This window comes from Helianthus annuus, chromosome 12, assembly GCF_002127325.2.
Source record: "Helianthus annuus cultivar XRQ/B chromosome 12, HanXRQr2.0-SUNRISE, whole genome shotgun sequence".
Classification (NCBI taxonomy): Eukaryota; Viridiplantae; Streptophyta; class Magnoliopsida; order Asterales; family Asteraceae; genus Helianthus; species Helianthus annuus.
In genome coordinates, this window is record NC_035444.2 from 671292 (window position 1) to 683831 (window position 12540).

At 35.7% G+C, this 12540-nt stretch overlaps 1 non-coding gene across 1 annotated transcript; it reads right to left on the bottom strand.

The window, feature by feature from the left end:
• Window positions 1-357: 357 nt before the first annotated feature.
• LOC110893671 lies at window positions 358-1789 on the bottom strand. Its single transcript, XR_004874313.1, has 3 exons — window positions 1659-1789; window positions 1115-1527; window positions 358-961 (listed from the first exon to the last, which is right to left on the bottom strand). It is a non-coding gene; the product is annotated as an uncharacterized LOC110893671 (transcript).
• Window positions 1790-12540: the final 10751 nt, after the last annotated feature.

Here is a 12540-nt window from a genome sequence, read left to right on the forward strand (position 1 = left end):
CAAGTAACGAGATGTGATCCGAACAAGAGGGTGATCGGGTGGCCTTGTGCCGTCGGTTCCTAAACAAGCCGAGAGAGAGAGAGACGAGATAGAGGAGCTAGGGTTATGTGTGTGTTTCCTTGTGTTGTAACAAATGAGAGGAAAACAAGACCCTTAGTTTTGGTATAGTGGTTGCGAGTGGGGAGTGGGCCGAGCCCACTCGGTTACCTAATGGACCGAATGTAAGGTGTAAAGCCCAAAGGCTTGTGTGACCGGTTATCGTGTGCAGTTTGGGTTCGGTTCAATTAACATACAAATATATATCACACAATACACATAACAACATCTCATAAATCACGTAATATTCATTAGCTCAAAGTGTCACATAAACACATAACGTTACATCAAGCAAGCCTAAAGTTCGAGTTGTCACAAAAAAATTCTCCACTTTTCCAATTCTCAAAATTCATTAACATAAAAAGAATTAAACTAAAACTTGTTTCTGAAGAGCTCTCATATCATGTGCAAGATCAACATCGTTATCTCCTTCAGGTGTCATCTTGCATTTTTGCGTCATTGAGATTTCCATCTGGCATGTAGCCTGCACCAGATCCTCCTCTAATGACTCAGTATCCTTAACCTTCCATACCACGAAACTATTCAGAAACGTGCACCATGCCGAATCAAAAGCTACCAGTTGTGGCCTAAACATGTGTTTACGGCTTGAGCCTTCTCCAGATTTCCGCAGTATATATCTATCAACAACTCAAACTCATGAATGAATTTCTTAGCTGACTCAGCTAAAGCTGTCTCACATTATCCTTGACCACTGAAAACCGCATTGGGATGACCCAAAATCATGTACGCACATAGCACTACTCTGACTTGGTACCTTGACAGCTTGACCGATGAATTTGAGACTGATCTAGCTGGACCCGCTTTCTTTATCTGTTTAGTAAGGGCAGGGGTTTTTCTCCAGCACCTAATAGATGTATGAAAATTGAAAAACAAGTGTTCAGCAAACATTCTATAAATATAAAGCCACAACAATAACACGTAAAACTGACTTTACACGTCCTATACATATGTCACGCAAAGGAGAAAAGTTCCATCTATAATACATGTGCCTACATACCCTTTGCAATTTATCTTCCAACTGTCTTGTAATCTCCTCCTTTCAATCTCTCCCTGTTGAGAGACGAATTTGGCTACCTTTCGTACTTGTAAATGCCTAGCATGTGCCTTTTCCATGTCAGCTTCTAATAATCCCAATCTTTTCTTCTCAGCTGCTGCCCATTTTTGAGATATAGCGGCACCAACACGTTCTTCTAACAATCATTCCCCTTTATAAAGCCTCGGAGAACAAATAAAATATTCACATTTGCACTAAAAATACTGCAAATTAAGAAGTATAGAAAAGCAAAATAAAATACTCACATTTGCATCAACACGTTCTTCTAACAATCATTCCCCTTTATGAAAGGTGATTAACTGGTACACTCATCACCGATTGATCTTGACTCAATGGTTGCTTACATCAGCAAAGCCCTAAAAACAAAATCAAGATTAAAGCTTTGATTTTAGGTTGACGATTCCTGAATAAAAGACAAATCACGGGTAATTTTCAGTTCTTGGGAAAAAAATTAAAAGTTTTCGATTCAATTAGAGAAGTATGATACCTGGAATGAAGGAGAAGCCGCGATTGAAGCAGCGTAACAAGGCGGAGGGGAATAGGCGGTGGAATCCTCACAGATCTGCTCATGAAACGGATCTGGTGATAGATCTGGCTGGCATGGTTTTCTTGAGTCGCAGAGAGAGAGAGAGAGAGAGAGAAGATCTGATGTTGTGATATGTGTGAGTTGTGAGAGAGAAAGGAATTGAAAAGTTGATCCGTGTGAAGTGAAGTGGACGGCTGAGATCGCGATCCGTGTGAAAATTGAGAGAAATGGACGGCTGAAGATGAACCAGTAGAAGGGTAATTTATTTGTGTTTCTTGGTGCTTTAAGAGTTGTACATTGTGCATTGAGGGTGTTTTCAACACATTGCCGAATTACCATTCTTGTCCTTCCTATATGCTTATTAAAGTAGTATATATATATATATATATATATATAGGGGAATAATCCACTAAAAGGTGGATTTTCGCTAAGTAGCTTAAGAAGGATTGTGATGATGACATGTGTCACTCCTAATAAGCAGAAATAAAGAGCATTTTGGTCCTTATAAATAGGAGTGAGAATGACATGTGACACCCCTTTTGTTTTGTAAAAATACAACAAAAAAATCTAGTACAAAAAAATTTAGCACAAAAAATCTAGTACAAAAAAATATAGCACGAAAAATGTAGTATAAAAAATATAGCACAAAAAAATCTAGTACAAAAAAATATAGCACGGAAAAATTTAGTAAAAAAATGTAGTACAAAAAATCCAGCACAAAAAAATTGAGAAAAAAAATTATAAGACAAAAAAATTCAACACAAAAAATTTAGCACAAAAATATAGTACAAAAATCTAGCACAAAAAATGTTATACAACATAGAAATACAACACATTTTAGTGGGTTTTTTTAGTTTTCATATTTTATATAGCAATATGGTACTCAAATTAAAGATAAAAAAACGCTCGATTTTACGGTGAAATTTTTATAAAAAAATAATGTCGTATGAAAAAGTTATGAACGTTTAAAAAATGAGGGTGAAATATGCATGTGCCTTACATGTGAAGAGAGAAAGTTCATAAATAGGATTTTCCCAATATACCCTTAAACTCCTCCTTTCTCCTACATTTTCATCTCAACCATTGATTTGAAAAATGAATGGTTAAGATTCTTTTTCATCAGTGGCGGAGCTTGACCAAAAGTTTTGACGGGGCGTAAAGTGATGGGACCCAAATTTGTTTTTCTTATCCTTATGTTTCGGGTGGGGTTGGGTTGGCTATTCGATTCAAATCGGGTCAAATAATAATAGTTCCAAATAAAACAAAGTGTATATCTACCAACTACCCATCATTTATATACAAAGTTTAAAAAATATTTAGGAAAAATAATCAGGGGGGCGATCCTATATAATTTTAAAATTTTCGGACGAAAAATCGGAACTTATACACTTCTAACCGAAATATTGGGGTGGGCGGGTGCACCCCCGGACATCCACAATACTTCGCGCCTGCTTCTTATCCTACTTAGGCAAAACAAACTTTTTATTTGATCTTATCCCTGTATGTATATTCAAATTCTAAAAATGAGGAGGTAAAATATATATATAGAGAGAGAGAGATGAGTTTTATGCATATAAAAAAAGTAATATTTTAATTAAAGCTGCCTCCTTTTTATTTGTTTCCGGGGTTGTTTTATGCATGCAGTTTGTGTGTGTTCGTGAAGAACAAAATTTCAAAAGAATCAAGATACAGCTGCGTTATGTCTGTTTACATAAATTCCAATGTACAGGTGGTGTTCAAGTGTTTATACATAACGTACAACCTTTTAAAGCATTGTTTGGGAGTTTGAGATTTGGTGGAAAGAGTACTGCACAACAAACAGTATCTGCCACCACTGTGTTGTACTATTGGGTTGCATAAATGGTCCAGAAGAACGACTGCCTTTATAGATTCATTTTACTTTCTTTTTGTCAACAAAAATAATATATATTTTATTTTTTATCCATTTTTTTTTATTAAAAGAAAATTAATAACAGCAAATAATTTAAGAGAGTTATAAACATTATTTTAGGGGACTATTAAGGTTAAAATCATTGTTTACTAAAGAGTTAAATGCCATTTTAGTCCATGTGGTTTGAGCCATTTTGCCAGTTTAGTGAAAAGGTTTGAAACGTTGCCATTTTAGTCCAAATAGTTTCAAGCGTTGTCATTTTAGTCCACTGGGTTAACTCCGTCCATTTTTTCTGTTAGCTAAAAGGGTAATTCGATCATTTTATATAGTCGAATTGCCCTTCTAATTAACAGAATTACATATAAAATGACCGAAATACCCTTCTAGTTAACAGAATAAAGAGATGAAGTTAACCCAGTGGACTAAAATGACAACGTTTGAAACTATTTGGACTCAAATGGCAACGTTTCAAACCTTTGGACTAAACTAGCAAAATGACGCAAACCACAGGGACTAAAATGACATTTAACTCTTTACTAAAAGTGTTTATCTACTACTTTTACATATAAGTTGTTTTGAGTTTATAAATAAAACAAAAGTTATGATAAGTTACTTATTTGATTTTAAAGTGATGAGTTGAGTTAGGCTATAGGGTGTGGTCATTACCCTCCACATATGCGTCATGTCATCCATCTTTAATCGACAATTCAAAACTACTATCCTAAGGATGTGGTCGTAACCCAAACCACTACCCCCTTTATTTTTTTTAATTTATTTTTGTCTTAAAATTATCAAATGGGAGGGTCGTGGTAATCGTGGTTTAATCCATGAGAACCATCATCAATCAAGGAGGGGGTGGTGTGCCATTTAATTAATTATCAAATAAGAAGTGTAAGAAGTATCATAGAGTGACAAGTGTCTATAAAAGAATCAAGTTGAAAGGGTAATTTTGTTCACAAGAGAGAAAAAAAAATACTTACATGCAAGTCACATGCTACTCCCCCACCCCCTCCCATTTTTAAATATCCGTAACTATTTTATACGTCATTTGTTTTTTTAAATATACCATAAAATCGAGCGTCTTTTTATCTTTAATACGAGTACTATGTTGTTATATTTTAAAAAAAAGATTGAAAACCTAGTTGCGTATTACACAATTGATATGACGTAAAACACAATGGAAAGTAGACCAAAAACACAATAGATGACAACATGTAAAAGACACATTAGACAACAAACTAAAACACAATGGAAATAATGTATAACACAATTGACATAACATTTAACACAATGAATATGAAACTAAAAATTGCAATGGAAAGTAAACTAAAAACACAATTGATGATAGCAGATGAAAGATATAATTGATAACAACATATAAAAAACACAATAGACAACAGACTAAAACACAATGGACAACAGACTAAAAGTATAATGAACAACAGACAAAAACAAAATGAACAACAAGTTAAAACATAATAGATAACTGATTAAACACAATGACCTGAACCTATAACACAATGTATATAAAACCCAGATATAATACCATTTTCATTATGTCATGACCTGAACCTATAACACAATGTATATGAAACCCCGATATAATACCATTTTCATTATGTCATACATTGTGTTATAGGTTCTCATAAAAAACAATGTGTTATAGGTTTCCGATAAAAAACAATGGATAGAATCCAAATTAACATTGTGATATAAGTTTTGATAATAACACAATCTATTGAAAATCCGGTCACAGGTGCAGGATAAGTGGGGCGGGAGGGGGCGCCCCCCCCCCCCGAATTTTTCGCTCAGTAGTGTTATATATGTAGTTTTCGTATAGAAACTTTTGGGTATATACGTTTTCGCCCCCTCTGTTTTCGAGGGCAAGCTTCGCCACTGAATCCGGTAAAAATGTAATGACCAAAACCCAGCTGAAAGACGCAATGAGCAGAACGTAATGACCAAAACGCAATACAAAAAACTCAGTTAAAAAGAATTTTTTATTCTATTTTTATATGACGATATCATACTGATGCCGGGTTAAAATGGGTCGTATATTACATAGTTCGTGTCGGTTTTTAGTATATTAAACGTATTAAATTGTATATGTTATATATTTATGGTGTAGTGGTGTTTTTATGCTTAACATGTATTAAATAAGGATTAACGAGAGTAAACGAGCTTGAAAATGGATTCGACAAGCTAACACGAGAGTTGAAACAAAAGAAGTCAAACCGGTTCAAGCCGACGACACGCGGGGCTAGCTCGAATTGTTTTGCGACACCCCGTGATGGATCAAGTAAAGTCGGTTAGCATAAAACGTGCCAGTCAAGTTGTTCACCCCCACGACACGCGAGGGTATTCTTGTTTACATCCGCGACGTGCGGGTGAAGATGGCTATGGGAAACATTATTTAATTGGCCAAACTTAGGTTTTAAACAAACTTTTTGATATCATTCGAAATCAGCCGTCATTCACGAGACTTAGGACGAAACTTTGGGCATTATTCCTTCAACATTCAACATCTCCAAGCTGTTTTCCATGTTCCAAGTGTTCTTGATCAAATCTGAAGCTTCAATAATGACAATGAGTGGCTAAAACACTTGTAGCTCCCGTTCGGATGAACGATTGTGTAGTTTTTCATTAAATTTGTTTGTGGATTCGTTAAAACTGGTAAATCTTGACTACTTGTGCTGGATTTGTGAAACGATTTATTATGTTTGAATTATTTTTCGTTTTATCAAGCGTATTGGCAACTTCCTTGCTTTGTTAGCGGGTTGGTAATTTGGTGGGTAGTTGGTACAACAAAACGGATTATTAGATTGCACGGTGAATGTTAAAAACTATCTTTGATAATCAATCAAATCCGTTAATCCCAAGGCCGTGTCTATGTGGTGTTTTGAATTTATAAACAGGTTTTGTGTTAAATGAACAATCAGGATTCCGGGTGGGGATAGCTTTTTCTCATATTGATCACAACTTTCGTAATTAGTTTTCTTGTTTTTAAAATCAATTAACCAAACCCCCAAATTAGGTAATTTTAGTTTTCGTTAAACTCTTCTACATTGACCACAAATTCTCCGTGGATACGAAACCATACTTACGCTGTCTACGTAGTTTTATTAAGTTTTTGATTGACCCTTACAACAGTCCTCACATACACATATTAAAGATAAAAAACGCTCGTTACTATAGTGAAATTTTCTTTTACAAAGAATGTTGCATGAAAAAAATTATGGGCGTTTTAAATTGATGGGGGGAATTGACATGTGCCTTGCTTATGGAGAGAGAAAGTTTTTAAATGTAGGATCCCCTTTATGCCCTTCTATTATATTCTTTTCCCTGAAAACTAATCTCAACCCTCCAAATCCAATATCAATGGACTATAATCTTTCTTACCATTCTTACTTATTTTACCATTTGTATTTGATCCTAATCCTTAAAGGGGTTAAAGTGATAAGCATGGGACATGGGAGAGTTGCTGATTTTAATTAATAATTTGATTCTAAGTAGTTTAGGGTAAGAGGGGTGGATGCGGCAAGTAGATGCGGTGAAGGAGTTTGCCGAAAAATGGACCCCCGGTCCGCGGCCAACACCCCAATTCCATGTGGTGAAGAGGTGAATCGGTAACTTATTACCGCTTGCGGTGAAGAGTAGAGAGGGGTAGTGTGGGCCCACTCTCTTTCAACCAATCACACATTTTTATTTTTTATTATTTAAAAAAATGGTTTTGGTTATGTAACAACTGTCACTAAAATCAATAACTAGGACGATAATTAGTCAATAAGAAAACCCTAATTGAGACACGCAAGTAATTCTGCATTAACCCTAAAATTTTCAGAACAATTGGAATCAGGATCAGGGCCCCTAAAACTCGAGGGGGGCAAACCCTAGTTGATAGTTATCTAAATAAAACGTTGGGACAATCTGATTTGTCCAAATTATTGAATCAGCAAGCCTAGTCCCGAGCCTAGGCAGCCTATAATTAGACTGCTTAGCTTACGGACCGTAAGGGGATCAGGCATACGGTCCGTAAGCGAGTCCCAAAAATTAGTATAAATAGCAGACATCGGGACTTGCCTTCTGTTCTTGTTTCGACGAAGAAATTCGTTGTGTACTAAGAGTTATATCACAATCAGTTCAACAACACACACAATTCACGAAGTGCTGCCGCAATCAGGGTAATAACTCGATCGCTATTACGATTCAACGTCCGATCGATTATAACTATCCAACGATTGTCTAAGTGCTGCTCAAATTGAGCTAATACTTTGATTATTCGTCGTGATTTCGACTTGAATAATTGAGTGTTGTTCGAATTCGGACTATGCTCTGTTATTCGTTGTGAATCCGATTGAACTATTAAGTATTGCACTTGTTAATCATTGTGAGGGTTTGATCTCGTGAATTGACGTAACTGCTGAATTAGTTACTAACCTATTGTGTGTGCATTATTACTATATTAGGTTAAATCAAGGCTAATCAGTAGGCTTATACCTTGCCCGTTAAATCTGCAATGTGAGTCATTCTCTTTTTATCAACTATTTTACAATACTCCAAATTATTTTCAAAGTGTTATAATTACAGGGATTAAGTCGTGGTTATCTTGACCGCTGGTTAGTGGGGTATTGTGCACATTACTAATTTCTCACGATTAGGCAATAAGCCCTAACAGTGGTTAGGCTAATAAGACCTAACAGTGACAAAACGTCACTAATTGGGTGACTGGACCCAATAATGGTATGACCATCGTCACACGGGTGGCTAGACCAGATATTAATTAAGATACTGCCATAGTAATCGCTCTTATGCTGTAATTTATAACTATGTGTCATTTTATCAAAATGAATGATTCACTCAGTATTTCCCCGCTGACAAAACCTTTTTACAACATGTTTCAGGTGACCTACTGAATTAAGTACATGTGCTACAGAGCACTATCAAGCTTGAAGTGGTGGCTCAAATAAATAAATAAACATGTTTGTAAAATAATGAAATTATGATATTTACGGGGTTTATCCCGAAGTGTAAATAAATAATACTCGGGCATATTTTCAAATTTAAAACGATCCTGATAAGACTTCCGCTGTAAAACTAAATACCACGGGATTTTCTGTCCCGCGGCTCCTGGACCGGGTCAAACAGGGTACGGGGGCCGTGACAGAAAAAAGGTGGTATCAGAGCCACTGATCAAGCCACTGATTTAAGCCTATTAAGTATTTATTTAAATTTTCTAACTGTTATTCTATGAATATATGTTTTATTAACTGATTAATTGAGTATAGGATGGACAGATCTTTATAGGCTAGCCAATGTAGCAAATAATGCAATTCCTGACCTAAACTTTTGCACCTTTATCTTATTCAGTAAAACCTAGGATGTTTTAAATTTCAGTTGTTTAGATAGTTAAACAGTATGAAATAGTATTTCAAAATCTTCTATCAAATTTATTATTAATTCTGATTTAGTCATTGTGTGTATATTGCTAAACAGCATGAGTGACTTGTCTGATGCCCTTCAGAATTTAAATCTCTATCCAGTAAGAATAGAAGTTTCCAGAGATTTCAATAGATATATACCAGACATAGAAGAATCTATAGAATTCAATGCTTTACCTCTCGAAAAACCCACGCCTAAGAAAATAGAAATTGGGGAAAGCTCTAGGCAAATTGAGGAGTTACCATCTCAGGAAGAGTTAGATTTTATAATGACAAGCTATAATACTATTAAGCCTGTTAATGAAAATATTTTTAATTGCTCTCTTGAAACACAACTACCAATAAACTTAGAACCAACTATTCCAAACCCTTCAATCCACTCGCAAATAGACGAATGGTTGATTAACGAAATACAGTTACAAAACCATCCCTATAAGCTTTTTCCTCAGTTCAATCTCGAACCTTTACCAAATCCACCAATAAGTAACAAGAATACGGCTGAACTTCGCCTTGGTGAAGAACTAATGGATACTGGGGATCGGATCCAAGAGATTAGGGGACAGATCTCCTGGAACTACGATGAGAGGGAACGCCGTTACTAAAATATCATCTGACAAAGGATAGGGGATTTATGAAACTGTTGTTGTGTAATAGTAATAGTAAAATCAGTATGTGTAAGATAAATAATAATAATAATAAAACGGTTGTATATAGAAGCATGAAATTTTAGAAAATTTATAAATTTTGTTCGTATACATGATTATGTGCAATTAAGTGTGATATTGGATTACTTCCAGTACACTAATTATTTATCTATAAAATTAGTTATCCAATGGAAAACACTAATAATGAACCAGTTAACGAGGTTAATCAATCTGAGCAACAATCAGGGGGTCAACATATGACTAGACAGGATATAGAAAATATCGTTGCTCAAGGGATAGCTAACACTATTCCAACAATGATAGCTCAAGGGATAGCCAACACTATTCCAGCAATCATTGCTGCTGTTAAAAATCCAATAGAACCACAGCAAATCATTCCTAGCAAACGTAATTCTGAAGCTAACTTCAGTAATAGCGTAAACGGAGGCAATGATCATGTTAATCATGATGAGGAACCACAACAAGCTCCGCTCCCTAAGAAAAGGAAAGCTGCAACGCCTGGTTCCACTTACAAGGAGTTCCTTGCCTGTAAACCTGTAGAGTTCACAGGCAATGAAGGGGCAACTGCGGCACTGCGTTGGTTAGAGAAAACCGAGGCAGTGATCAGAATAAGTAAATGTGTTGAGGAAGATAAAGTTATGTACGCTTCGCACCTTTTCAAGGAAGAAGCGTTAGAATGGTGGAACACAGTGTTACAAGCCAAAGGAAGTGACATGGCCTATGCCATAAGTTGGGAAAAATTTAAGCAATTAATAGAGAGAATATTCTGTCCCGAATATGAAAAAGAGCGGATGGCGAATAAGTTTTTAAGTCACCGAATGGTAGATGTAGATTGTCGAGGGTATACTTCAAAATTCTTTGAATATGCCAGAATTGTACCTACTTTGGCTTCGCCAGAACCGGTACTTATCTCTCGCTATATCTGGGGTTTGATTAGTGAGATTCGTGACATTGTCAAAGCTGCGAGACCCCGCACGATTGACGATGCAGTAGAATTAGCTAACACTCTAACTGACGGATTGGTACGCACTCGGGAAGAAAATAGGAGAAAGGATTTAGCCCAGAAAATTTCCCAAGAATTTCATGTGGGTAATAGTAGCAATTTCAGAAAAAGAGGAACCGGACGATTTCCCACTATCCCATTTTGCAATAACTACAAGGGACAGCATTTTGGAAAATACAAAGGATGCTGCAATTACTGCAAAATTCCAGGACATCGAGAAGAGAATTGCAGGAAAAAAAAGGCAATAACCTGCTACAATTGCGGAGAAACCGGACATTTCAGAACAAACTGCCCGAAATTAGGCAACCCTGCAAACGAAAAGACGAAACCTGCAGAAGGGACTACTAAGAAAAACGCAAGAGCTTTTCAATTAACTACTCAGGAAGCTGAACTAATTCCTGACATTACAGTCGGTACGTTTTAGTTCACTAACATTTATGCAAGTATTATTTGACTCTGGTGCAAACTAAAGTTTTATAAATACTTCATTCTGCCAAGCCCTTAAATTTCCCTTAATCAACCGTAGGCAGACTTTTACAATTGAAACGACAGATAGGAATTTCGTTAGACTAAATAAGATTTTTGCGAAAAGCAAAGATAAAATTTGGACATAAATTTTCTGCAAAACTTGTTACTAATTAATTTAGCTGGATTCGATGTTGTATTAGGAATAGATTGGTTAATAGCCAACTCTGCTTGAATTCTCTATGATCTAAGTTCCGTAGAAATCCATACACCAGCAGGAGAATTAGTCATAATAACCGAAGATAAACCACTAAAGTTACTGAAATTAACATCAGTAATGAAGCTGGCCAGTTCTTTACGGAAACCAGGAATAGTATATATGGTGTCAATAGTTGTTAATACCAAAAGATAAGAAAATAGAAAACATTCCGATTATATCGGAATATCCTGACATTTTCCCCAAGACCTACCAAGGGTTACCACCTAATAGCAGAGTAGAACTTAGAATTTATCTAAATCCAGGAACTGTACCAATAGCAAAGGCACCCTATCAATTAGCATTCACTGAAGAATTAAAGAAACGATTAGATAAATTACTAAGTAAAGGATTCATACGACCAAGCTCCTCCCTATGAGGATGCTCCAGTGTTGTTTGTAAAGAAAAAGGACGGATCAATAAGAATGTATACCGGTTATAGAAAGCTACAAATTAGGAATCGATACCCACTACCTAGGATTGATAATCTATTTTAGGAAGCTAGGTATTTTTCTAAGATAGATTTGCACTCCAGATATCATCAATTAAAGGTACAGGAAGAAGACATACCTAAAACTGTTTTCAGGACTAGGTATGAACATTACGAGTTTACAGTTATGCCCTTCGGATTAACAAATGTTCCAGCCGCATTTTTGGACATGATGAATAGAATCTGTAAACCATACTTGGATAAATTTGTAATCGTATTCATTGACGATATACTCATTTATTCTAAAAGTCAGGAAAAACAATGTAAGCACTTACATGCGCTCTTAACCTTGTTAACTCCATCTTGTATGTAATCTCTAGGACACATGGTAAATCCTAAAAGTATTCACTTAGATCCTGCTAAGATAGCGGCAAATTACTAAATAGAAGATTCCGCAATTCCTAAAGAGAAATTAGGAATTCTGTAAATTGAGACAGATGCTATAGGCAGTTTATTAGGAATATTTCTCAGATAGATATATCCCTAACTAAGCTAAAACAGTTAAGTTTAAATGAGAAACCTCAACCAGAAGAAACCCTTAGGATCTTAAAATATAAATTAACAAAGGTTCCACTTCTAGCCTTACCAGAAGGAACAGAAAATTTTAAAGTATACGGTAATGCTTCAAAGCTAGA